Source organism: Phascolarctos cinereus, unplaced genomic scaffold (genome assembly GCF_003287225.1).
Source record: "Phascolarctos cinereus isolate Bilbo 61053 unplaced genomic scaffold, phaCin_HiC Scaffold_1;HRSCAF=81, whole genome shotgun sequence".
In the NCBI taxonomy this organism is placed as follows: Eukaryota; Metazoa; Chordata; class Mammalia; order Diprotodontia; family Phascolarctidae; genus Phascolarctos; species Phascolarctos cinereus.
The window spans coordinates 73977595-74001376 of record NW_027555514.1 but is presented as its reverse complement, the minus strand read 5'-3'; positions in this window follow the sequence as shown (position 1 = coordinate 74001376).

Here is a 23782-nt window from a genome sequence, read left to right as displayed (position 1 = left end):
TGTAGGAGGCTTATGGCCATCAGGTGGCACAATTTGGTGCTGATAAAAAAAAAAGTGTTTTACCCTCATGGAAGCTACCTTATTGAGGGGGATCCTTATGTAACTAATTTAAAGTCATTAAAGCCTTGTCTGATGAGGTCAACTTCAAATGTTCCGAATTCATAGTAATTCTCCTCCTAAAAATGGAGTTATAAAACCTGTGAATAGATCAAGATTATGCCCTGCACCCCAGTTAGAGAGTTAAAAACTCTCTCTAACAATGGGCTGAGGAATTGGGATTCTAGTCCTGTGCTAGGAAAAGTCACTATCACCTGTGTTTCTCCCTGAGCTGCCTTGGGTACCCATGCCTAGGAAAAAAAAAAAAGGACATAAGGAAATGCAAAAGATATTATCAGTTACAGATGTTTGTAAGAAATAAAATTTGATCAACTAGAAAAAGGGAAATCCAGACATGTTTATGGTAAATAAAATGAGATCAGTCAGATGCAATCTTTAACAGAAGAAAAGAATATGCTTAAAAGTGTGGACCTAGCTCACCCATCTAAAGCTAGGTAGATGTAGGAGTAAGGACCTTCATGTGTGAGTGTGTGTGTGTGTGTGTGTGTGTGTTTCTGAGCACTCTGGACACTTGAGCAAGCATTCTCTTCCAATATTTAGCTTTCAGTTGTTTTTGAGTAGCAGAATGGTTGTTTCTACTGTCACTACTACTGTGGTGGCTCTACTGTTTCATGTCTGGAGGAAGCCCTGTTATCTTCTTCCTTTATGGGTTCTCTCTACCCTCTCCAAAGATCCTTAAAACTCCCACTGTAGAGCGACACACCTTCTGGCCATAACACATCATTAGCTTTCCCTCTTTCTAAACTGGGAAAAAATAAATCTCCCAAGGTTATTGGTGACTTGGTCCCATTTGAGAGGCAGTCAGTCTTTTTTATTTTTTTAAATCATCTACTCATCTCATCTATTCTCATATCTGATGCTTGGATTAGAGATTAGGACATTGCCCTACAGAAATCTTCAGAGTAAAGCCCTATGAGTGCTTCACTTAGAAGGGCACCTTTCTTCCTTCAACAGAGCAATTCTGCTTGCTCAATCTATGGATTAGAAATGCCAGTGAAAATAATGTTTCTGCTAACCACACGAGGAATATCTCTGAGTAGTTTCACAAGGAATAGTGTGATTCTCCCTAAGGTTAGAGAGCTAGCTTAAATAAAATTCATGAAGCAGAATATTTCTCAGCCAGACTTCTACATTTTCATTTTAGTTTCCCCAGGCACTTTTTTCTCAGGTTTTGCTTTTTTTTTTTTTTAAGTTTCTAGCTCTTTAAGAAGTGCTAATGGGTGGGAAATACACTCCTTGAGAGCTATGAGAAAGAAAACATTTGACTATGAATTTCACCTTGACCCTGTCAGATAGAAAAAATGGAAATCCATTTAAATATGGAGATGGAGGTGTGTTCCTAGACAGTGGATGAACTTTGGTGTCAGATTATAAAATAATAGCAACCAAAGGACAGGGGACAGACTGCAAGAAAGAGTACTCCTAGTCTGGTCTGGGATTTGAACTATAATGTTATCCCTATAGGGAACTCTGAAGATTTCCCTTTGCATACTGAAAAAGGCCTTGAAAGAAGAGAAGCGTAATCTTTGGAAAAGAGGCAAGAGGTGCCTTCTTCTAGAAGTGGACAGTTTCAGGAAGATTGCCAATAAACAATAATGGTTGGAAGATGCCTATTTGTTGAGAATCACAGTGATGTACTCTACCTTTTGGGACTTGTGGAAACTGATGGGATGAGCCAGACTTTGAGAAACTAAAAGAAGGACACCTTTAGAAAGTCTTACTTATTGTCTGATTGTAAAGTTCTAATATAGGAGTTCTTAACATGAGGTGTGTGGACTTTAAGATTAGGTAGATAGATGATAGATAGATAGATAGATAGATAGATAGATAGATAGATAGATAGACAGAAAGAACAAACCATTTCAATATAATTGAATACAAACATATATATGCTTACAAAAGAAATATGTGTGTGTGTGTGTGTGTGTGTGTGTGTGTGTATTACTGTTTGCATTTAAAAGCATTATTCTGGCACAAAAAAGTTTAAGAACCCCTGTTCTAAGGCCTTGCAGAAGTGTTTATTAATAGATGATGTTTTTTCATCAGAGCACTATTTTTTCTCCTTTTAAATAATGTGTTTCCCCCCTTTCTTTGAGCTCTATGAACTGAATAATTGCAAAGAAGGTAGGTGAGAATACAGTATAACCCAGTAAAGTTTCTGCAATTTATAGATGGGAACAAAAGGCCAGAGATATGAGACGTTGCCCAGTGTAACTTCATCATTCATGCCATTTGAGCATATGAAAAGGTTTACAAAAGTTTGTTGCTGATAACGACGTCATTTTAAATTATTATGTATCTCATCATAACCCTACAAGATAGAAAGGATAGATATTATGACCCCTTAGATTGAGAGTTCCTTGAGGACAGGGACTGTTTTGCCTCCTTTTGTATCCCTAGGCCTTAGCATAGTGCCTGGAACATAGCAGGTACCTAATAATATTGACTGATCCCATTTTTATAGTGTTTGAAAGGAAGCAGCATGGCTAAGTGGATAGAGATCTGGTTTCAGAGCCAGAAAAACTTGGGTTCACATCTTGGCCCCGACACACACTGTCTGGGTCAATTAATCATTGTATCAGTCAAGAAATATTTATTAAGCAGCTATGTTCTAGTCACTGCACTTATTTCTGGAAATACAAAGAAAGGCGAAAGGCTGTCTCTGATCTCAAGGACCTCTCAGTCCAATGAGGAAGTCAACATACAAATAACTATTTATAAATAAGCTATGAAGTGATTTAAATGGAAATAATCAACAGAGGGGAGACATTAGGATTAAGATGGATCAAGAGAGGTTTCTTATAAGAGGTGGAATTTTAGCTAGACTTGAAGGATGCCAGGGAGGCCAGGAGGCAGAGGAGGGAGAACTCTCCAGGCATGAGTGTCAGACAGTGAAAATGTCCAGTATTAGGAAGTAGAGTGACTTTTTGAGGACCAGCAAGGAGGCAAGTGTCATTGAATTATAGAGTATATGGCGGTGGCTACTGGGGTGGGAGCCATCTGTAAAGTGTAAGAAGAGTGGAAAGGCATGTGTGTGTGTGGTGGTGGTAGGGTTAGTTATGAAGGGTTTTGAATGCCAAACAGAAGATTTTGTATTTAATTGTACAGGTGATAAGTACCTGGTGAAGTCATTTGACTTCTCAGTGCTCTAGACAGGTTGTTTCTAAGACTACAAATTGCAGAGAACAGATAGACCTAAATTGAAAGAAGCATTTGCCCACCCAGGAATTGCCTATACCAATGAAATTATAGGTCCAGTCCCTTTTCCCTATGTTACTTGGGGTGTACCCTTAATGATGTGAGCTTCATTTTTCTTATTTGTAAAATGGCAGCTAGATAGATAAATACATAGATTTATATATAAATATTAATATATACATGTATATATGTACGTATACATACAGACTTGTATATGTATATATCTATTTTATATATACAGAGAGAGAGAGAGAGAGAGAGAGAGAGAGAGAGAGAGAGAGAGAGAGACAGAGAGAACAAAATTTTTTTTCTAGCTTTGGAAGGGAAGAAGATTTGAGGTGGGAAGATTAAAATTTGATTTGCAAATATGTGTCATACATGAAGCACAGTTTTTTTAGCCCTTCTAAAGAGTCCATGAATAGGAATTGTCAGTAATGCGGAGAACATTGACAGAGTAATTAGTTACTTTGTTTAAATCTAGATTATCATGGTAGCTAGCAATTAGGCTGAACTGGACTCCAGCAACCTTAAACTTAAAAAGATAGCAACAAAACCAACAACAACACCACATGTGAATTAACAAAAAGGCACATTTTAAAGAAATGAATTCAATTTCTCTCTCTTTCACACAGACAGACATAGAAAAGATATATTTAGAGTTCATCTAATTAATTATGTACATAAGAAATTTTTTCTTCTTTGCAGGGAGTGGGTTGTGACTATTTGCTATGCTCATTTTCTACTTTCTGACACAGCTTTATATTTCTGGTTATATATCGATTTTCTATTCTTAACATTTCTCGGTAAGCTTTACATTGAGCCTGAGGCAAAGTTGAGGATTTACCTTTCACAGAAGCAAATTTGCAAAACCTTTTTGGGCTGGAGTTCTTACTTTTTTTTCCCCCTCCATGTTAAGGATACTTTTGGAAGTCTGATAAAGCTCACAATGTCTTAATATTCATGAACTAAAATATATAGAATCACAAAGGAAAAAAATATTAAATTCTGTATCTATCTAAATCTTTCTTCCAAGTTAGTGGACCATGGGTTAGAAACACTTGTTTGGTGTAAACTTAAGTTAATTGATCTTTTATTTTTCCAGAATTATATTAGATTAACTACTAGTGCCCTGGGAAAGTTTAATAGAACCTCATAATTGTTCTTGTTTGGGGGAAAGCTCTGCATACCAAATTCTTCTAATCTACAAACCTAATCTCCCATGTTAAAATGGATAACTATAAAGATATAACAATGTAGTGATAATTAATGAAAGGTTAATGTAACTCAAATATAGCCCCTCAAATTGGGAGCTATTAGAATTTCTCGGTGCAGGTAGTATCCAAATTCTAATTACTCAATTTATAGGACCATGGATTCAGAGCAGTGAGGAACAGAGAAGTTAAATGAGTTGCCCAGGCTGTCACACAACGTGCTTGCTAGCTCTCTCTCTCTCTCTCTCTCTCTCTCTCTCTCTCTCTCTCTCTCTCTCTCTCTCTCTCTCTCTCTCTCTCTGATTTTTCTTGGCAAAGATACTGGGGTGGTTTGAAATTTCCTTGTCTGAATCATTTTACAGATTAATAAACCAAGGCAAACAGGGTTAAGTGATTTGCCCAGGGTCACACAGCTAGTCAGTGTATGAGGCCAGATTTAAATTCATGAAGATAAGTCTTCCCTGATTCCAAGCCCAGTGTTCTATCCCAAGTGTTACCCAGCTGGTGAGACAGAAATAGAAATATATATGAGATTTGGACCAAAATCATAGGAAATGCCACAAGCTAACAATCACTAGGATTTGACTGAGTGCTTTACAAAGAATAGATTAGCTTTAAGGAATACCTCAATTGAACTGAACTGTGTTCAATAAGCATAGATAACTGAGAGAGAAAAGAGAGACAGGTTTATGCTATGATTGGTGGTAATATAACATAAAAAATAAGAATATATTTTTTAAAAGCATATCAGTACTTATTATGAGAGACAATGTCATGCTGTTAAACATTCACTCCTGTAGAGGGAACTATGCCATTGTATCACCATTTGAAATTTTAAAATGGTGTCCTTCTTATGAACTGATTCTACCCTAAACATGGTAAAAAACAAACAAACAAACAACAACAACTTGCAAACATTTGGGTAGTTTATACACACACACACACACATACACATGCATACATATATAAAACTATAGATAACATATATATATATGTGTGTATATGTGTATGTACGTGTATATATATATATATACATACACATACAAACATGTACGCACACATATATATATGATTTATTATACATAGGTGAAATGAACTGATAGTTACAACTAGTCTTACTTGGGATGTCATTGTGTGGAGATAGGTCCCTTCAAGAATAGGGTTTTAAATTTCTGAAAGTGAGAAGGTCTTGATGCAGTCGAAAGTATTGACACCTTCAGTTTTGGACAGAGTAGCTTTCATTGTTCGGTATGTCCCTGTTAAATAAATGCCACATTTTGTAGTTTGGCTTTTGATTTGGCCCACATTGCTGTTGTGGATGGAAAGTCTGGCTCTGTGCAGATTCCTAGTATTACATTACTCTATTTCTAAGAAGAACGGCTGGCTCAGGAAAGGGTCTGTAGAGGAAGGACCCACAGTTTTCCTAAGCAGGTGGGCAAAAACTCAGGGTGGTGAAGAAAGTGCAATGGAAACCCTCACATTTTCCTAACTCTGTTTCAAGTTTATTTGCCAAAAGCAAATAGAAAAAAAAATTGTTCTTTCTTTCCACTGTTTTTTTAAAATTTGGTTAGTCCTCCTTCCCCTTCCCTGCTAATGTCTTAAACTGGGCTAAGAAACCAAAGCAAACGAGGAACACATGTAAGGACTCAGTACACTCCAAATCAATAGTGGCCGCTGTGGCAGAGGTCCACGAAAGCGGCTACAAAACAAGACTAGGCAGATGCCAAGTTGGCTTCCTTCCTGGTTGCAATGGAGCCTGCAGGCCAGCCCCTGTCCCTGTGATCCTACTGGGTGTTTTTGTGTTGTTGCTAAAGAGAACTCCATGCTTCAAGAGAATGGTTGTCTGAAAAGGAAAATTCTTGAAAAGATTCCCCTTGGAACAAGAATTCTCTTTGGAAAAGCATATCTTTGAGTGCTAAAAGGCAAATTTTCAAAGAGAGGAAAATTTGACCATGAGGCCTCCCATTTCATTGATGGGAGTTACACTCAAAATCCTTTAGCCCTATGCCTGGAAAAATGATGCCCCAAATCTTTGCTCCTCTTTTGTTATTATTATATTTGCACTAACAGAGTAAGGTCATAGATCTAGGCCCAGAAAAGACTCAAAAGGCCATCTAGTCCAAGTCCCCCATTTTGTACATGAGGAAATGGTCTTGGAACCCATTTTACAAAAACTATTTTGCCCAATAAAATTGCTTTAAAATGAATACAATTACATTTTTCAGACAAAATTCACAATTCACACTTTTTAGAACCATATATTCTTTCACATGTAGGAAAGACACTATTTTATGATACACTGAGCTGAGTGCTTGCAAAATACATGGTATTTACCACATTTTGTTTTATTTTTTTTCCAGAAATGCTTCGTTATGTCCCATTTGCCCACTGCATTCCAGCCTCTTTAAAGTAGATATTTCCCATATGAGTTAATGACTGTGCATTTCTTTAAAAAAAAATGCCTAGATCCTCAATCTCCCTAAATAAATCCCATAGTGATATAAGACATTAATAATTGCTTAACAGCTTGAGAATAATTCTCTCCTCTTTGGCTAAAGTTCAGATCCACTCAGGAAAACTCCATGATCCTGCCTTGTAAAAGCACCTAGCTTTCTGTTTGGTGTTTATTAAGCACTCAAAAAAAATTGTTGATTTGATCTTATTTTCCCTTTGATAAATATTATTGGTTACCAGACCAGGTCCCCCAATACTACTCTGCTCCGTGTACAAATATTTTGGTTTTTGTTTATTGGTCTAATTGTATTTTTGTCCTTTGGATATTAAAGAATGACAGCTAGTTCACTTGACCCAGACTCACTGGCTGTCTACTTTGCTTGGAACTATACTTGGGGACAGTGAGAAGTATTGGTCTTTTCATCACAAAGCATGTTAGCTAATGGGGGGGGTGGAGAAAGAAAGAAAGAAAATGGGGAGGGGAGGAAGGGAGGGAGTATAGAGGGATACACATAGTATCTGAGTAGTCAGAAAAGGGTACTTTGGTTTGGAAAGCTATAGAGGTGCTCAAAGGAGTCATAGGGAAATAAAGTGATGAACTGTTTTCCAAATTACAATATGAACATTGATTTGATTATGTTTCCATAATTGGAAAAAAAGAATGGTGATAGCATCAAGATGTCTTGTGTGAACATCGCCAGGGAATAAAATGAAATACGACTGAAGGCTTGTGGGTTTCATTAGTCATTCTCCAAATAGGACAGGAGGGTCCCAAGATCTATGGTCTGAAACCAAAAAGAATTAAGTCCCCAACAGTTGGTCTGGCACATAGGCAGGCAAAGTAGTTGGTGAGATTCCAGTCATGGAGCAAAGTTAGAGTTAGATTAGGAATGCCAAGGTCTAGCTTCAAATCTTGACTCTGCAACTTATTACCTGTTTGACTTGGGCAAGTCACTTCTGCACCTCAGTTTCCATTCTATAAAATGATGAAGGAGGCAATTAGATGATATTTAAGATTGTGTCTCTAAATCTAGGATGTTATGATAAAATGCAATTAAGTCCCCAAATCTGTGACACATGCAAAAAAAATGTTATGGGAAATTATAAAGTAGCCAGATCATAGGATTTTAAAGGTGAAAGGAATTTTAGAGATCATGAAAGTTAATCTCTTTATTTTTCAAAGAAGGAAAAATAGGCCTCAAGTTGTGAAATGATTTTGCAAAGTTCACATAGAAAGTACCTGGAAGAGCTGGTTTTCAGACCAAATACTTTTGGTCTTTTTACTCCAAATTCAACATTCTTTCCACAGTACCACTTAAATAACTTGCCCACGGTCATAAAGGTAGGAAACGCAGATCCAAAACTCATCCTCTTCCCACTACACCAACTTCTGAACAGCATTTATACTAGCTACCCTCCAATTTACATTCTGTCTTGTGTTGCATATGTAATGGTGTAAGGCTGGATTGTCATGTCTGTTATCGCTAGCTCAGTCTTTTCTATCAGAAGTCCCTAGAAAGATTCAAGGGAGTGGCTTATTTTCTTGAGCTCTTACTGAATACCCATTAAACTTCATCTGCTCTTATTTAACAAGGACACTACATTTCAATTCCACGTTTATCAAGCTCTCCTTATTTGTAAAGTTTTGTGTTCAAACTGTCCTTCGCTCACAGTCCTACTGTCACATAGGATGCCTAGAAAGAACTTCAGAAACCATCTAGTTCAAGCCTTTCTTCAAATACAGTCCAGGATACCTCCTTCTCCCTTCTGTCTTCTGAAAGTTTAAATCACTGGACACTGTCCTCTGCCTATTTGGACTTCACTGCTGCTCAGCTTATCTTGTACACATTCTTACCTCAGCATAACTACTTAGACATTAGTCCTCCTTTGCAACCTTTCTCTGCAATGGAATTAGTAGAATGGAAACTTGACCCAGCTTTCTGTGTTTATGACAATTGTACATTCTTTTTCTGCTCACTCACTTCCTGACTTTGTCTGTATAACATACAATTTCTGCCAGCTCCCTCCAACTACTATGACCCAATCTAATCACTCCTGGATCATCCTTCTTCAGGGCTCTGTGACCTGGCACCAACTCTCCCTGGAACTAGGGATTATGTCCCACATAACTTTTGTACTCCTCAAAGCAACTAGCAGAGTGGTGTATTAACATATAATGGGTACTTTGTAAACATTTGTTATTTGATCTCTATGCCTAGCTAGGATTTGCTTATATAACAATAAGTTGTATGAAAATAGGACTAAAAAAGTAGCTGGAAGAACTGGAAAGCTATTACATTTGGACAATTGTGAGGCAAAATCTCAGGTTCATACACACAAAAGGTTCTAGTTTCTTAAAAGAATATAGTTCACTATCAATGATAGGGTAAGTTAAAGTGGTAACCTGTAAAGTTATTTCTCCCAAGGTCTTTGCTAGGGAATATGATTCTATGAACATTTATCAGACCTTGACATTTTCACTGGCCTGTCACAGACTCACACCCATAGAAATGATGAAGCTGATTATAGTTAATATGGATGCTAATTCCATACCATTTCCAATGTTATTGAAATTCTTCATTTCTTTTCCACAAAAAATCTTTTACTGTCTATACTAATTTGTTTTGGCCAGGGTGCCCCTGGGCTTATACTAATTTATAACCCTGCTCTCCATAGTTGGTAGTGCAGAGTCCCAGAGTACAAACAGAGAATGAGGCTTCACCCTCATTAGCTGTCTTTGTAAAACATTAATGCATATTTTTATATGACTTGCACATCTGGGTATCATTGAATACTTTACTGAGTAGTATTTCATTTGGCATCTAGTTAAGGCATATCTAACAGTGAAGGTACAGAATCTACTGCACTATTATTTTGATAAAGCATCCTCTGGGCAGCCCATTGCTAATAATGGCAGTGTGTTATAATGAGGTCTTTCTAATAACCAACACCTCTATTTTTGGTCCAAGGATGATCTGAATTCAATTGGATTTTTGTCATTTTATAGTGAATCTCTAATATAATTATATTTCTACTTTACGATTTCTGAACATATGTCTGTTTCTGTTTGTCAAATGTCAGATTCCATCTCCTTATAAGAACAAAGTGCAACTCACAAGGACCAGTGAGGCAGTCAGCAAATGGGACAGCGACAAGACACTAGTCAACAAGACAAAGGATTATGGTGCCTAATATTTGGAGGAAAATTGTCAGCAGTCTGGTCAGACTATGTACTGCATGAACATTCAGGTAGGTTTTGCCTTTACAAAAATTATTTTCTGAATATATGAGAAAACTACCAACTTTCACTGACACATTTATAAGATTTGTCAGGAAGCAAAATAAAATTCCTGCCAAGGATTATTGACCCTCCCCTGCCCTTTTCTTTTTAGCTAATGTTGAACCAAATGGAATTCTCCATCACAGTTGGGGTTGGGAGGGGGAGGAGGAGAAGTTAACCTGAATGTGAAAGGATCATTTCAATTTTCTGGATCATATGGCCCTGAGCTAGTCTGAAGCCTATAATTTACTTTGTGTATGTCAACCATACCAAGGAAAAGACGAAATAAGCTATTCAAGAGACAAGGAGACTGAAGGTACAATGGTGGGCTAAAATAAACTTTAGGGAAAAGAAAACTAATTAAAAGAGGAACTAGATAGTCTTTGATCATCACGACTGGACAGTGGGGGGAGTCAGTTTTCTCTACTAATATTAGGATAAATTTATCCTAATTTGTGGGCTCCCTTCTATGGCACAGCATTCCTTCAATTGCTCTACAAAGTTTTAATGCCTAATACATTTTAAATAGAATACATATTATATATGAGTGTATACATGTATACACACATGTAAATATACACACATTATATATGTGTACCTATTGTCCCACCCAAACACCAATAAAATATAAAGTACTTGAACACAGTGACTTTTATTTTTACCTTTGTATCTCTAGTGACTAATATAGTATCTGTCATATAATGGGCACTCAGTAAATATTTGCCAAATTTAATTAAAAACAAAAATATCTATATATTCCAGGAATTATTCTAACTGTTGTAATATAGACAAAGAATGAAATTCAATACTCCTCCCTTCATGGAGCTTGCAATACTATATGTCTCACCGTCTTCTCTACCCATAGTGATCTCTTAATCTAGCTGCTATTAAGGTAAAAGCAAATGGATTAGACTATGTCATATGAGCAGATACAATTCAGAATCAAGATATGATGGTTATTACTCTTAACTATTAAATAACATATATACCAGATCATACATTTCATCCATGATTTTCCTCTAAAACACATCACATGAACTATTACATAGCCACATTGTGTTATTTGCATTTTGTGATAGATGTTTGGATGTAGGAAATACAGAGAAGGATTTCATAATACATTTGTTGATGTAATGCTTTGATTTGGTCCCCCCTTAGATGAAATATATCATTCCAAAGGGTATTTGTGGCTTATTATAAAATGAAGGGTTCCCAAACCATTCTATTCCAAAGAATACTTAAATACTTTTAAACTTGCTATGATACCCCTATGGGTAAAGAGTATCTAGACTTTCTTCAATCTAAAGGAAAGAGTAGTCATTTAGCATGCAGTATCTCCTTTTGTTGTGTTTATTTATATAATTTATATCATTTGGCACAAAGTTCAAAATGTTCATATATATATATATGTGTGTGTGTGTGTCTCTGTGTGTGCATGTATATGTATATATGTGTGTGTATGTGCAAGTATATATATTTGCAAATACACATGCCTATATACATACATATATACAAATATATACACATACATACACATATATTTATGTACAAGTATATATACATACATTTATATATACATATATATTTAATTTTTCATTATGAATCACACTTTTGTCACACTGTGTGTAAATAACCTTTGACATGCAGTTCATTTTCCAAGTCTAGGTTTGATTATAATCCTTAGGTTTTCAAACGGGGCTCAGGTCAGTTCCCAGGCCATACAATCATGTTTATCTCCAAGTCTCAGATAAGTTTCTTTGCTTAAGCATATATTTGACAATTGTGGAATTCCATTTCCATTTGTGAATTTCTATAATACTTGAAAGCTTCTATTTCCCATAATTTATTAGATTTATCAGACATCTACATTTATAGTTAGTCAATACACATTTATTAAGCACCTTCTATGTGCCAGGCTATGAATCAAGCTCTGGGGATACAAAAAGAGGGTAAAGACTCCTTTAGGAAGACAGGAGAGAAGTAAGAAGGGAAGAAAGGATCACACAAGGAGGTCACAATCTAATGGGGGAGACAAAGAGCAAATAAGTACACATGAAGCTTTATACAGGATAAATAGGAAATAATTAAAAGAATGAAGTTTTATAATTATGAGTTGAGAAAGGCTTCCTGTAAGGGATGGGGTTTTAATTGGGACTTAAATGAAACCAAGGAGATCATTAGGTGGAGGCCAGAAGGGAGAGTCTTCCAAGTATGTGGGACAGCCAGAGAAAATGCCTGGGAATGGGGAACTTGGATTCAGTGAAATTCACTGGATCCAAGAGAACTTAGTGGGGAGTAAGGTGTCAGAATACTGGAAAGATAGTATGGGGCTATGTTATGGAGGGATTTGAACACCAAACCGATATTGTATTAAGTCATAGAAGTGATGAGAAGTCACTGGTGTTTATTGAGTAGGGGGGTGACATGGTCAGAAGTAAGCTTTAGGAAAACCATATTGATGGCTGAATAGAGATTGGTTTGGAGTACAAAGAGACCTGATGCAGGCAGACTTCTCAGTAGCTATTGTAATAATCAAGGCATGAGATGATAAGGGCCTGCATTAGAGTGATGGCAGCATCAGAGGAGAGAAAAGGGCATTTTCCAGAGATTTTGCAAAAATGAAATCTATATCTCTTGGCAACAGATTAGACATGGGGGGAAGGAAGGGAGGTGAATGATAGTGAGGAGTCAATGTTGACCCTTCTGCCTTGAGCCTGAGAGACTGGAAAGATGGTATTGGCCTCTACAGTAATAGAGAAATTAGGAAGAAGAGGGTTTGGGGAAATGTTAATGAGTTCCATTTTGCACATGTTTAAGATGTCTACTGGACTTCCAGTTTGAAAAGTATGAAATGGAGTCAAAAGGCTAGGAAGGCAGCATAGCAGTGGTTTCTATGGGAGCTGATTAGATCACCAAATGAAGTAGTATTGAGGAAGAAGAGAAGAGGGCCCAGGCAAGAAACCTGTTGGACACCTAAGTTGTAAGGCATGATCTCAATGACAACTTAGGAAAGATGAGTGAGAAAGAGCAGTCATAAGTATAAGAGGAGAACCACACAGGACTGATTTCTCAAAAACCTAGAGAAAGAAGAGAGAGTATCAAGGAGAAGAGGGTTATCAACAGTGTCAAAGAGTGCAGAGAGGTCAAGGAGAAAGAGACTTGACAGAAGACAATCAGATCTGGCAGCTAAGAGATCATTGGTAAGTCTGGAGAGAGTAGTTTTGGTAGAATGATGAAAGTCAGAAGCAAGATTTTAAGGGTTTAAGTCACAATGGTGGGCAACCTATGGCCTTGAGGCCACATGTAGCCTTCTTGATCCTCAGTGCAGCCTTTTGACTGACTCCAAGCTTTACAGAATACATCCTTTTATTAAAGGGATTTGTTCTGTAAAGTTTGGATTCAGTCAAAGGGCCACACTTGAGGACCGAGAGGGTCCACTTTCTCTTTTCTTAATGTTCTCTTAAAGTTCCAAGAGTTGGGAAAGTGGAGTCATTATGGATTACATTTTCCAGGAGTTTAGCCATAAAACAGGAAAAGAAATATAGGATAACAGAGTTGATAGAATCAAGCCAGAGTTTTTTATCGCCTTGGGAGAGACATGGACAGATAGGATTTGTTATATAAAAGGATTTGTTCTATAACACTTGGATTCAGTGAAAAGGCCATGCCCAAGAATCTAGAAGGCCACATGTGGCCTGGAGGTGCCAGGTTCCCCACCCTGCAATAGACAGAGAGATACTGAAAATAAATGGAGTGGAGAGATGACAGAGGAGACGTGATGTCTTGTATCCTTCCCAGGACTTACTCTTAGTCCTTTGCTCTGAAACTATCTCCATTTTACCTTGTATGTTTCTAGATGGTACTTAATTGTTTGTTGTTTTCTCCCCCATGAGCAATTTGAGAGCAGGGTGTCTTTTTTGCCTTTCTTTGTATCTCAGTGCTTAAGCACAATGCCTGGCACATGGTAGGTACTTAGTAAGTATGAGGTGACTTGCATTGATACACCTATATTAACCTATAGATATGTATATGCAGATACCTTACATTTAATATGTATGTCACAGGGTCTTTTAAAAAGTAATTTTACATTTATTTTCTCAAATGATAACTTTTGAAATAACTATTTTCTTTCCCTTCTCTTCTTCCAGGAAGTAACATTTGTTTATATTTTCTCCCTTTTGGTAGATTTCTTTTTAATTCCTTTAAAAATGATTAGTAACTACTATTTTAAGATTGTTGCCCAGTCGTGTTCCCATAATACTAAACATTTATTGATTGGATTTTATAGAAAAGACACTAAGATAAGCATTTCAGCAATTTAAAGAAATATATGAAGTATTGCCTATCTTCATAGAGCTTGCCAGCTATTGGGGGTGGGGAGTAAAAGATTAAATAAATTCTTTATTTTAACTAATATTATAGGACAACATAAGAATATGATGTTAATAATAAACAAATTTCCAGGTACCAAAGTTCAGAAGAAGGAGGTATTGCTATGTCCAAGGTGGTCAGGTAGTATATAGGACTTCATTTGTGTCTTGAAAGATAAAAAAATTATTTTTTAGGGAGAGGAAATGGAGACATCAAAGTTAGGAAACAGGAATTCACAAACTATTTGATTCATAGTGAGTAGATATAGCAAATTTATATGACATTCAAATTATTTTTAAGAAAGGTATTTAATGAATGAATAAGTGGAAAAGTATTTATTAAATACATGCTATCAGCCAGGGATTGAGTTAACATTGAAGATATAAACCAAAAATCAAGATAGTCTCTGCCCTCAAAGAGCTTACTTTTTAATAGAGGGCAAGGGTGAGTGGCATTCTGTTTCCACAACTAGAATTAGAAAGTGGAGATTTAGGGTACCATGAAGATGGCCACAGAGCACCATGTGGAGCAGGGTTTAAGATAATCAACAAACAGTTTTAAATACATACTTTGCACCAGGCATTATGCTAAGTGTTGGGGATGACACAACAGAAAGGGAAAAAATAGTCTGTCCTCAAGGAGCTCACAATATAGTAGGCTAGACCACATATAGAGAAGTATGTGCAAACAAGCTGTGTGCAGGATAAACTGGAAATAATCTACAGAGGGAAGTCACTACAGTTCAGAGGATTTAGGAAAGAGTTTTACAGAAGGTGGGGATTTTAGCTGAAATTTGACCTCCAAGAGGTGAAAATGAGGAAGGAGGACATTCCAGGTATGGAGGACAATCAGTGAAAATATCCAGAGTTGGGAGATGGAGGGTTCAATGAATACAGGAGGTCAGTTTTACTGAATCACAGGGGGTACATTTAAGATGTTAAGAAGACCAGGGAGATGGAGGGTAAGTAGGCCACAAAGGGCTTTAAAAGCCAAACACAAGATTTTATATTTGATCTTTGAGGTGATAGGGACCATTGGAGCTTATTACGTAAAATGGTCAGATCAAATGAGGAGAATAGATTGGAATAGGGGCAAAATCATGGTTCATCACCATCAGGCTGTTGCAATAATACAGACAGGCATGAGATGATAATGGCTTGTACCAGAAATGTGGCAGTATCAGAGAAAAGGAGGTTTCTGAGAACTATGATAGGAAATTATATGATAGGAAAATTAAATGACATGAAGGGAAAAAAAAGATGAAAGAGAATAAAGATGGTGATAGCATTGTGAGTAACTGGAAAGTAATGAAGAGAGTAGGATGCGTGGGGGGAAGATAATGAGTTTAGCTTTTGATATATTGAGTTTAAAATTAATATGTGTAACATGCAGTGGTCAAAGTAAGATGAGTTTAGAATAGAGATTAAGGCTAGATAAGTAGATCTGAGGGCAGCTAGGTGGTGCAGTGGTTAGAGTGCTGGACTCATCTTCCTGAGTTCAAATCTGCCTTCAAACACTAGCTGTGTGACCCTGGGAGAGTCATTTTACCCTGTTTGCCTCAGTTTCCTTGTCTATAAAATGAGCTAGAGAAGGAAATTACAAATAACTCCAGTATTTCTGCCAAGAAAACCCCAAATAAGGTCACAGAGTCAGACACAACCAAACAACAACAATAAAAGTAGATTTGTGGATGATCAACATAGGGATGATAATCGAATCTACAAGTGAAGTCAGTATAGAAGAGAAGAGAAACCAGATGAGACACCAATGGTAAGTGGGTGTGACCTACATTAGATGTGTAGGAGGAGAACCAGGAGAGAGTAGTGTCACAAAAACTTAGAGAGAAGATAGTATAAAGGAGAAAAGTTTAATTGATGCTCCTAAAGGCTGCAGAGACATTAGGAAGAATGGAGTTTGAGCAAAGAGCATTAGATTTGGCAATTGAGAGGTCATTAGTAAGTTTGGAGACAGCACATTTGAAGCTAGCCGTTACAGAGTTAAGAAGAGAATGAGTAGAGGAACTTATTGTAGATAGCCTTGAGCAACTGACAAAGTACTACCTGAGTTTCTTTGGTTTGAACAATTGATCACTGAGTGGCCAATGCTCTAGTGAAATAACTTTCTGGTTGTTTTTGTTATTCTGTAGTTGACAAGCATCATGATGGATGAGGATCTCCATTACACACTGCTTGAATTTTAAAATAATTCAATATTCTAATTTCTTAACTATCCAATTTTTCTTTGTCTCTCTCTGAACATCCTTCTTTTGTCTTCTTCTCTGTACTTTTCAAACTCACCTGATAGATGCAAACTCCATTTCTAAGCCTGTATTGGAAGCTTTGCAAGATTCATAGCAGCAGATCCCAGGTTTAAAGATGTAGAGCTAGATGAAAGCTCAGAGATCACCTACTCCGTCCTCCTAATTACATATGAAGTAGCTGGAGGGAAGTGACTTATCCAAAGTCATACAGGTGGTATGAATCCAAAACAGGTGCTCAATTCTCAAGAGACAGTGCTCCATCCACACATGTATTCAACCATCATAAACTTCAAAAGCCTCAAGGTTGTCTTCAGGCAAGAATGAGGTATATGAATAAGACTTAAGGAGAAATAGAGAAAATAAAAACAGTGAGAGTTTCAGGACTTTTTATTACTACTGTTATCATTAGTCATTATCCCATAGAATATTAAATGGGTTAAAAACAGATAAAGGAGGTTCTGAAGCTTTTTATGGGAAAATTTGATTGATTTGTCTCAAAACTGATAGAAGAATCTCGGAACTGTCTGAGACTAACATAAGTAATTGCTTGACTCTTTAGGTTATTTATTTATTTAGGAGCAAGCAGCTGTGTTGCCTTGTGATGGGAATTTGACCCTACTAGGGATGGAGTCTGTGATTCTCATTTTTAGCTGCTTAGTAAATGGAAAATACACAGATGGTCAGGGAGAATAATTAAAAAAATGTATATTCTGGAGAGGATTCTTCTTGAGAGGTGAAGGATTTTTTTTCTGGGCAAACAGCCCATACCCCAAGTTCACCTGTAGACTTTGGAAACTAAGATAAGCTTAAATGAGAAAAGTACTTTATCCTATAGTTCAAGCTTTGCTATCAGGGGAACAGAATGACTGCCAAGGTGATGGGAGATGAACCAAAAAGAGATGCTGGGCTGGAAGTCGTGCCAAACTTCAGCACTGTGAAAAAATGAAATCTGCCCACTGAAGCAAAAATATTCCCATATATCATCGTTAGCTTCAATCTGTCTCCATTCCAGCACTTTTCATAACTGTCTTTACTACTTTGTTTCACTATCTTTATTTTGAGCTTAAATAAATTTCTTCTCCCTGGAGCCTTTATTTACATCTCCAGTGAAGCTGGATTTATAGTGGAAAATTAATTTTCCTTCTGGTTAAGTGATGTCTTTTAACCTATTGCCAGTACTTCCAAGTTACTCTAGAGAAGGGCTTGTATAATGGTGGGAGGAGATTAAAAAAAAAAACACTATCATAGGGCCAAATTTAATAGATGTCTAGTCAACAAGGCTAGGAATGGAAGAATTTTCGAATGAAATAAACCATTTTCCTAAAATCCCACAGATATAAGCCCAGAAAAGTATTTCTAGGGCCTGTACTATCTCACTACAAAAGACAACAGAAGCCCCTAGGCAGAGGCCTCAGTGTTCACATAGAACTTTCCCTCCACACTGTAGACATTTTTTTTCTCTAAGGCCCTTGGCTTCAACCCCTCAGGCCTAACTCTTTGTAGGTTTGCTGATGACTCAGACTTTTGATTAAGTGCCTATGAGTTCTGACATTCCCATTTTGTCTCAAACCCCAATGGCCTGCTCCACTGTCTTTAACTTGGCTTGACCCACAGACCTTACATTTAGGCTCAGAAACCTACATTTTCTGACTTCATTCCTTTGACTTATCACAGCTTCCCATGATGAGGCATAGCACACTTGCTTCCACGGCTTAGTACTTCAACAGTTCATGATTCCATTGATCTGGGTCTTTTCTCTACTGATTCAAAAGGCAACTAACTACACTAGACTTTGGAAGAGGGTCTTTGTGGATTGCAGTGACCAGAAAATGCACTTCCTTAAGGCCAGCCTACTGATGGGTCTTTCCAAACTAAATTAGACTGGTTTTTGTGTACTCACCATATAATCGGTTAGACAGGGGAGCAATGTAAAAAGTGCTGGACGTGGAGAAAGAGCTCCCGAATTCAAATCCTGACTCCGTTGGCTTCTATCTAAGTGACTTTGGGAAAATCATTTATGGCTTTCAGTTTTCTTGTGTGTGAAACTGAGGACACTGGATTAGATAATCCTTTTGTTTTTAATTGTTATTCAAGTGTTAAAGCTGTATCCAATGTTTTCATTTGGGGTTTTCTTGGCAAAGATACTAGTTTGCCATTTTCTTCTCCAGCTCATTGTACAGATGAGAAAACTGAGGAAAACAGGGTTGAGTGACTTCTCCAGGGTCACAAAGCTAGTAAGTGTCTGAGGCCAGATTTGAACTCATAAAGATGAGTCTTCTTGACTTCAATCCCAGCACTCTATCCACTGTGCCATCCCTAGTTGTGCCCTGCTAGAGTCCTGTCCAGCACTACATTTATGATCCTATGATATGATTTTAGATTTGTATTTGAAGCTTTTACAGCTTTATAAAGAAAGCCAAAGGTCATGCTCCATAGATGCATGCACGTATGTGTGTGTGTGTGTGTGTGCGTGCGTGTGTAGGTACATACACACACATACACACAAAGTCACATCATGATGAGTCAAAGGAATACAACCTCATTCATATTGATTCCTATTTCATGCTGAAGCTACTGGCTCTGAAGACGTTCCTCATTATTCACTTTTTGTGAGATGGATGTCAGAGTAGAAAGAGTACTAGGCTTGGAGTCAGGAAGACCTGAGTTCAAATCTCATCTCAAAAAATTAGTAGCTGGGTGAACTTCAGTAAGCCGTTTCAATTCAATAAACATTTAAGTGCCTACTAAGTCCCAGGAGAAGGAAGGCATCAGAAATAAGAGGGGTTGGGAAAGGCTTCCTGTGTGAGGTGGTATTTAAGTTCACAATTAAAGGAAGTCAGGGAGGCCAACAGTCTGGCAGAGAATAGAAAACATTCCAGGCACAAGGACAGCCAGACAGAATGCCCAGAGATGAGAAATGGAGTGAATTTTTTGGGAACAGACAGGAAGTCAGTATCACTGGATCAAAGAGTATGTTTTGGGGAGTGAGATTCAAGAAGATTGGAAAGATATGAAGGCATTTTGTCATGAAGGGTTTCATAGGCCAAATAGAGTATTTTGTATTTGATCCTGGAGGCAATACAAAGCCACCAGAGTTTGAATGGGGAAGGTGACATGATCAGACCTTCATAGGTCTGATTTTAGGAAAATCACTTTAGTGGCTTAATGGAGAATTGATTGGAATAGGGAGAGATTTGGCACAGACAGACCCACCAGCAAGCTATTGAAACAGTCTAGCCACGTGGTGAATAGGGCCTGAACCAATGGGGTTTACCAATGGTAGGCATGTTGAGGAGACAAGGGGATGTTGCAAAAGTAACACCCCATAGCCATATGGGCTGTGAGTGGGGGAAATAGTGATGATAACTCTTAGATTGCAAACCTGAGGGACTGGGAGAATGACATTGCCCTTTAGAGTAACAGGGAGGGTAGGAGGAGGTAGGGTATAGGGGGAAAGTTAATGAATTCTATTTTGGATATATGGAGTTTGAGATGTCTGCTGCACATCCAGTTTCAGATGTGTGAAAGGCAGTTGGAGATGCAAGGCTGGAGGTCAGTAGAGAGACTAGGGCAGGAAAGGTAGATTTAAAAATCATCAGCATAGAGATGGTAATTAAATCCATGGGAGCTGATGAAATCACTAGGTGAAGTAGTACAGAGGAGAAGAAGATGTAAGACAGAACATTCAAATGCTCCTATGGTTAGAATGCATGATCTGGTAGAGGATGTATCAAAGGAGACAGAGACAAAGCAGATGTACAGGTAGGAAGAAAAGCAGGACAGAGTAAAGTGGCTTTCAAGGAGGAGAGAGTGATCAACAGTGTCAAAGGCTACAAAGAGGCCAAAGAGAATGAAGATTGAGAAAAGGTCATTAGATTTGACAACTAAGAGATCATTAGTAACTTTGAAAAGAGCCATTTCAGTGGAGTGATAAAGTAAGAAGCCAGAATGTAAGGGGTTAAGAAGAGAGGAAGAAAAGAGAAAGTGGAGGCACTTATCATAGAGGGCTTTTTCAAAATGTTCAGCTACAAAGTGCAGAAGAGAAATAGAATTAAAGTTAGCAAGGATGGAAGGATCAAGTGAGGGGATTTTCAGGATTGAGGGCACATGGAAATTTGCACTTTCTCAGGCTAAGTTTCCTCATTTGTAAAATAAGGATAATACCTACCTCCCAAGGTTATCGTGAGGATCAAATGAGGTAACATATGCAAAGTGCCATATAAATATTTGCTTTTATGCCATGTTACATTTTATTACATTATGTCATATTTGTTATTATTAGTTGTCTACCTTATTAGGTGAGGTCCTTAAGGGAAGGGGATACAAAGGAAAGCACAATCAGCTTTTACCTCAAGTAATTTCAGCTCTAATGAGTGATGAAGATACACTGGGGTATCTTGAGTAGGGGATGACATGGTCAGGCTTTTGGGTTAAGAAGATCACTTTGCCAGAAGAACAGAAGATGGACTGCTTTGGGCAGAGAGTTGTGGCAGGAAGGCCAGCCAGCAGCTATTGTAGTAGTCCAGGCATGAGGTGATGTTACCTTGAATCTTCTCCAGAATAAACACCTGCAGTTTCTTCAGTTGTAAGTAAGGTGGTCCCTTGTAAAATGGAGTACACAGAGAGCAACAGTTAGGGTAATGAGGGGGTCTTGCAAAAAGGGAGTTTTAGACTTGATGTGAGACCCTTCCTCCTCTACCCCACACTGATTAGAAGAATCCCAAAGTGAACTGAAGCACAGGCTGCCCTCTATCAGACTGCTTTGCTTCTTCAGCTAGTGAGGCTTGGCTACCCTGTGAGTCCTAATTGGTGTTGCCCTTCTCTACAGAAGTTACTTCACCAAGGGATGTGTGAGTTGTTCAGGGAGGAGTAGCACCTCTGGTGTTTGCCAAGCTTTTTTTCAGGGCTGTCCACCTTCACCCAACTCTTACTTGTGGCTCCAACAAGCTGTAACATGCACAGTGGCCACACCTTGGTAAAAGAGTCTCAACAGACAGGCTAAACCAGTTTGAGGGTAACCAACAGGCCTCAGACTCATCTGTGAGTTAGGAGGATGTCTATCCCAAGCATGTTACAACTTTCCCCAGCAGAATGGGTAGATGAGAACAATTTGTTCCAACAGTCATTAAGGAGGTTGAATCAGGCACTATGCAGTACTTAGAGCTTTGTCAGACATTGAAGACTCTAAGGTCATCCACTACCATCACCAGTGGTCTTGGCTTTTGTCTTCTTACTGGACGTGGATGACTCTGGAAGGGAGATTGAGGTTGAGGACTTTGCACAACTCTGCTTCCCTTCAATCCAATTAACTCCAGAGTCAAGACATTACCTCATGATGTCATTGGTCTTCTTCCAAAGTAAGGAAAATCAGAGTGTCTATGAAAAAAAAACACAACATGTATTGTTGATATCCTTTTACCGCTGCCATTGTACTAGCTGGTGATACTTTGACGAATAATTCCTCAAGATTTTGAGCAATTTTAGGGTCTGGTGAGTTCTTTAATAATGATACACTTCAGTTTTTGTATCTTTTCAAAATCAGTAAGCATAAGTACAAAGACAATTAAACAGCCATAGTCACCATGTCATGTCATAGAGTTAGCAACTGGTAGGAAAGTTAGAGGGCCTCTAATCTAAACCTCCCATATGACATATGAGGAAAATGAGACCTAAAGACATGACTCACCCAATGTCAAACAGGGTGTGACAGAAGGAAAATTCAAAGCCAGGACTTCTGACTCCGAATACAGCATTCTTTCCATTGCACTATCCTTCCCCTTCTCCCCCAGAACTGTGTTTGTTTCTTTAAGAATTGTCTTGTCTAAGAAATACATAGAATAACTGAGAATAACTCAGAGGCCATGGCTTCATTACCATCAGGGCGTTTGTACTTGACTGCTAAGAACTTGCAAAAGGTTTGGAGAGTAAGAAGTCAATGAATCAAGATCATGATCTTAAAAAAAAATTGGAATAGGGAGAGATTTGGCACAGACAGACCCACCAGCAAGCTATTGAAATGAGCCTTTCACCAAAACCCCAGTACTCAGAAAAAATTATCCAGCCCAGGTTAATACAGAGTTTTCCTAATATTCTCTAATTTATCATATTCGGAAAGATTTATCCCAACCTCTCCAATTCCTCTTTCAATGTTGGGTTTCCAAAGAGGAATGTGCTTTGAAAACAACCAAGATTGCTGATGGCCACCCTACCAATATTATTTCTCCAAGTAGGCATCTTTTTTTTTTTTCAGTGTAGAACATTTCAGGTTTACTTTGGGTATTTTCCACATAATGTAATGAAGGAAACAAGAGTTACACTGAGCCACAGCCTCCCAATCCTTCTGTCTCATGTTCAAGGTCCAGACACATTTTCTACCATCTGTTTTGTTCCATCTTCTGGTGCTTATTAGGAACCTGGCAGCCCTGGGCAGATGGAGAAAACTGGCAGGACTAGTTGTTGATTTGTAAAAGCAGTCTAATTTGTTAGGCCTGCCAAGTGAGTCCCTAGTGGTAAAGATAGAAGGATTATTGAAAACTGGTGGAGATAGTCTTTCTTAACATAGGGATATAAGTGGTAAAACCTGGGTGAACTATTAAAAAAGCAGGAACCCCCTAATTCCATTAATACAATCAGGCTTACACCCCCAATTTTGGTTGGCTAGTTACTGTTTTGTCACCTAAAGAAGCCTTAAATGAAGTGAGTAAGGACTCCAAATCTGTTAGCTAGACCTTAAATATGGCCTCAGACACTTACTAGCTGTGTGACCCTGGGCTAATCACTTAACCTGTTTGCCTCAGTTTCCTCATCTGTAAAATGACCTAGAGAAGGAAATGGTGAACCACTCCAATATCTCTGCCAAGAACATTCAAAAATGGGGTCACAAAGTTGAAC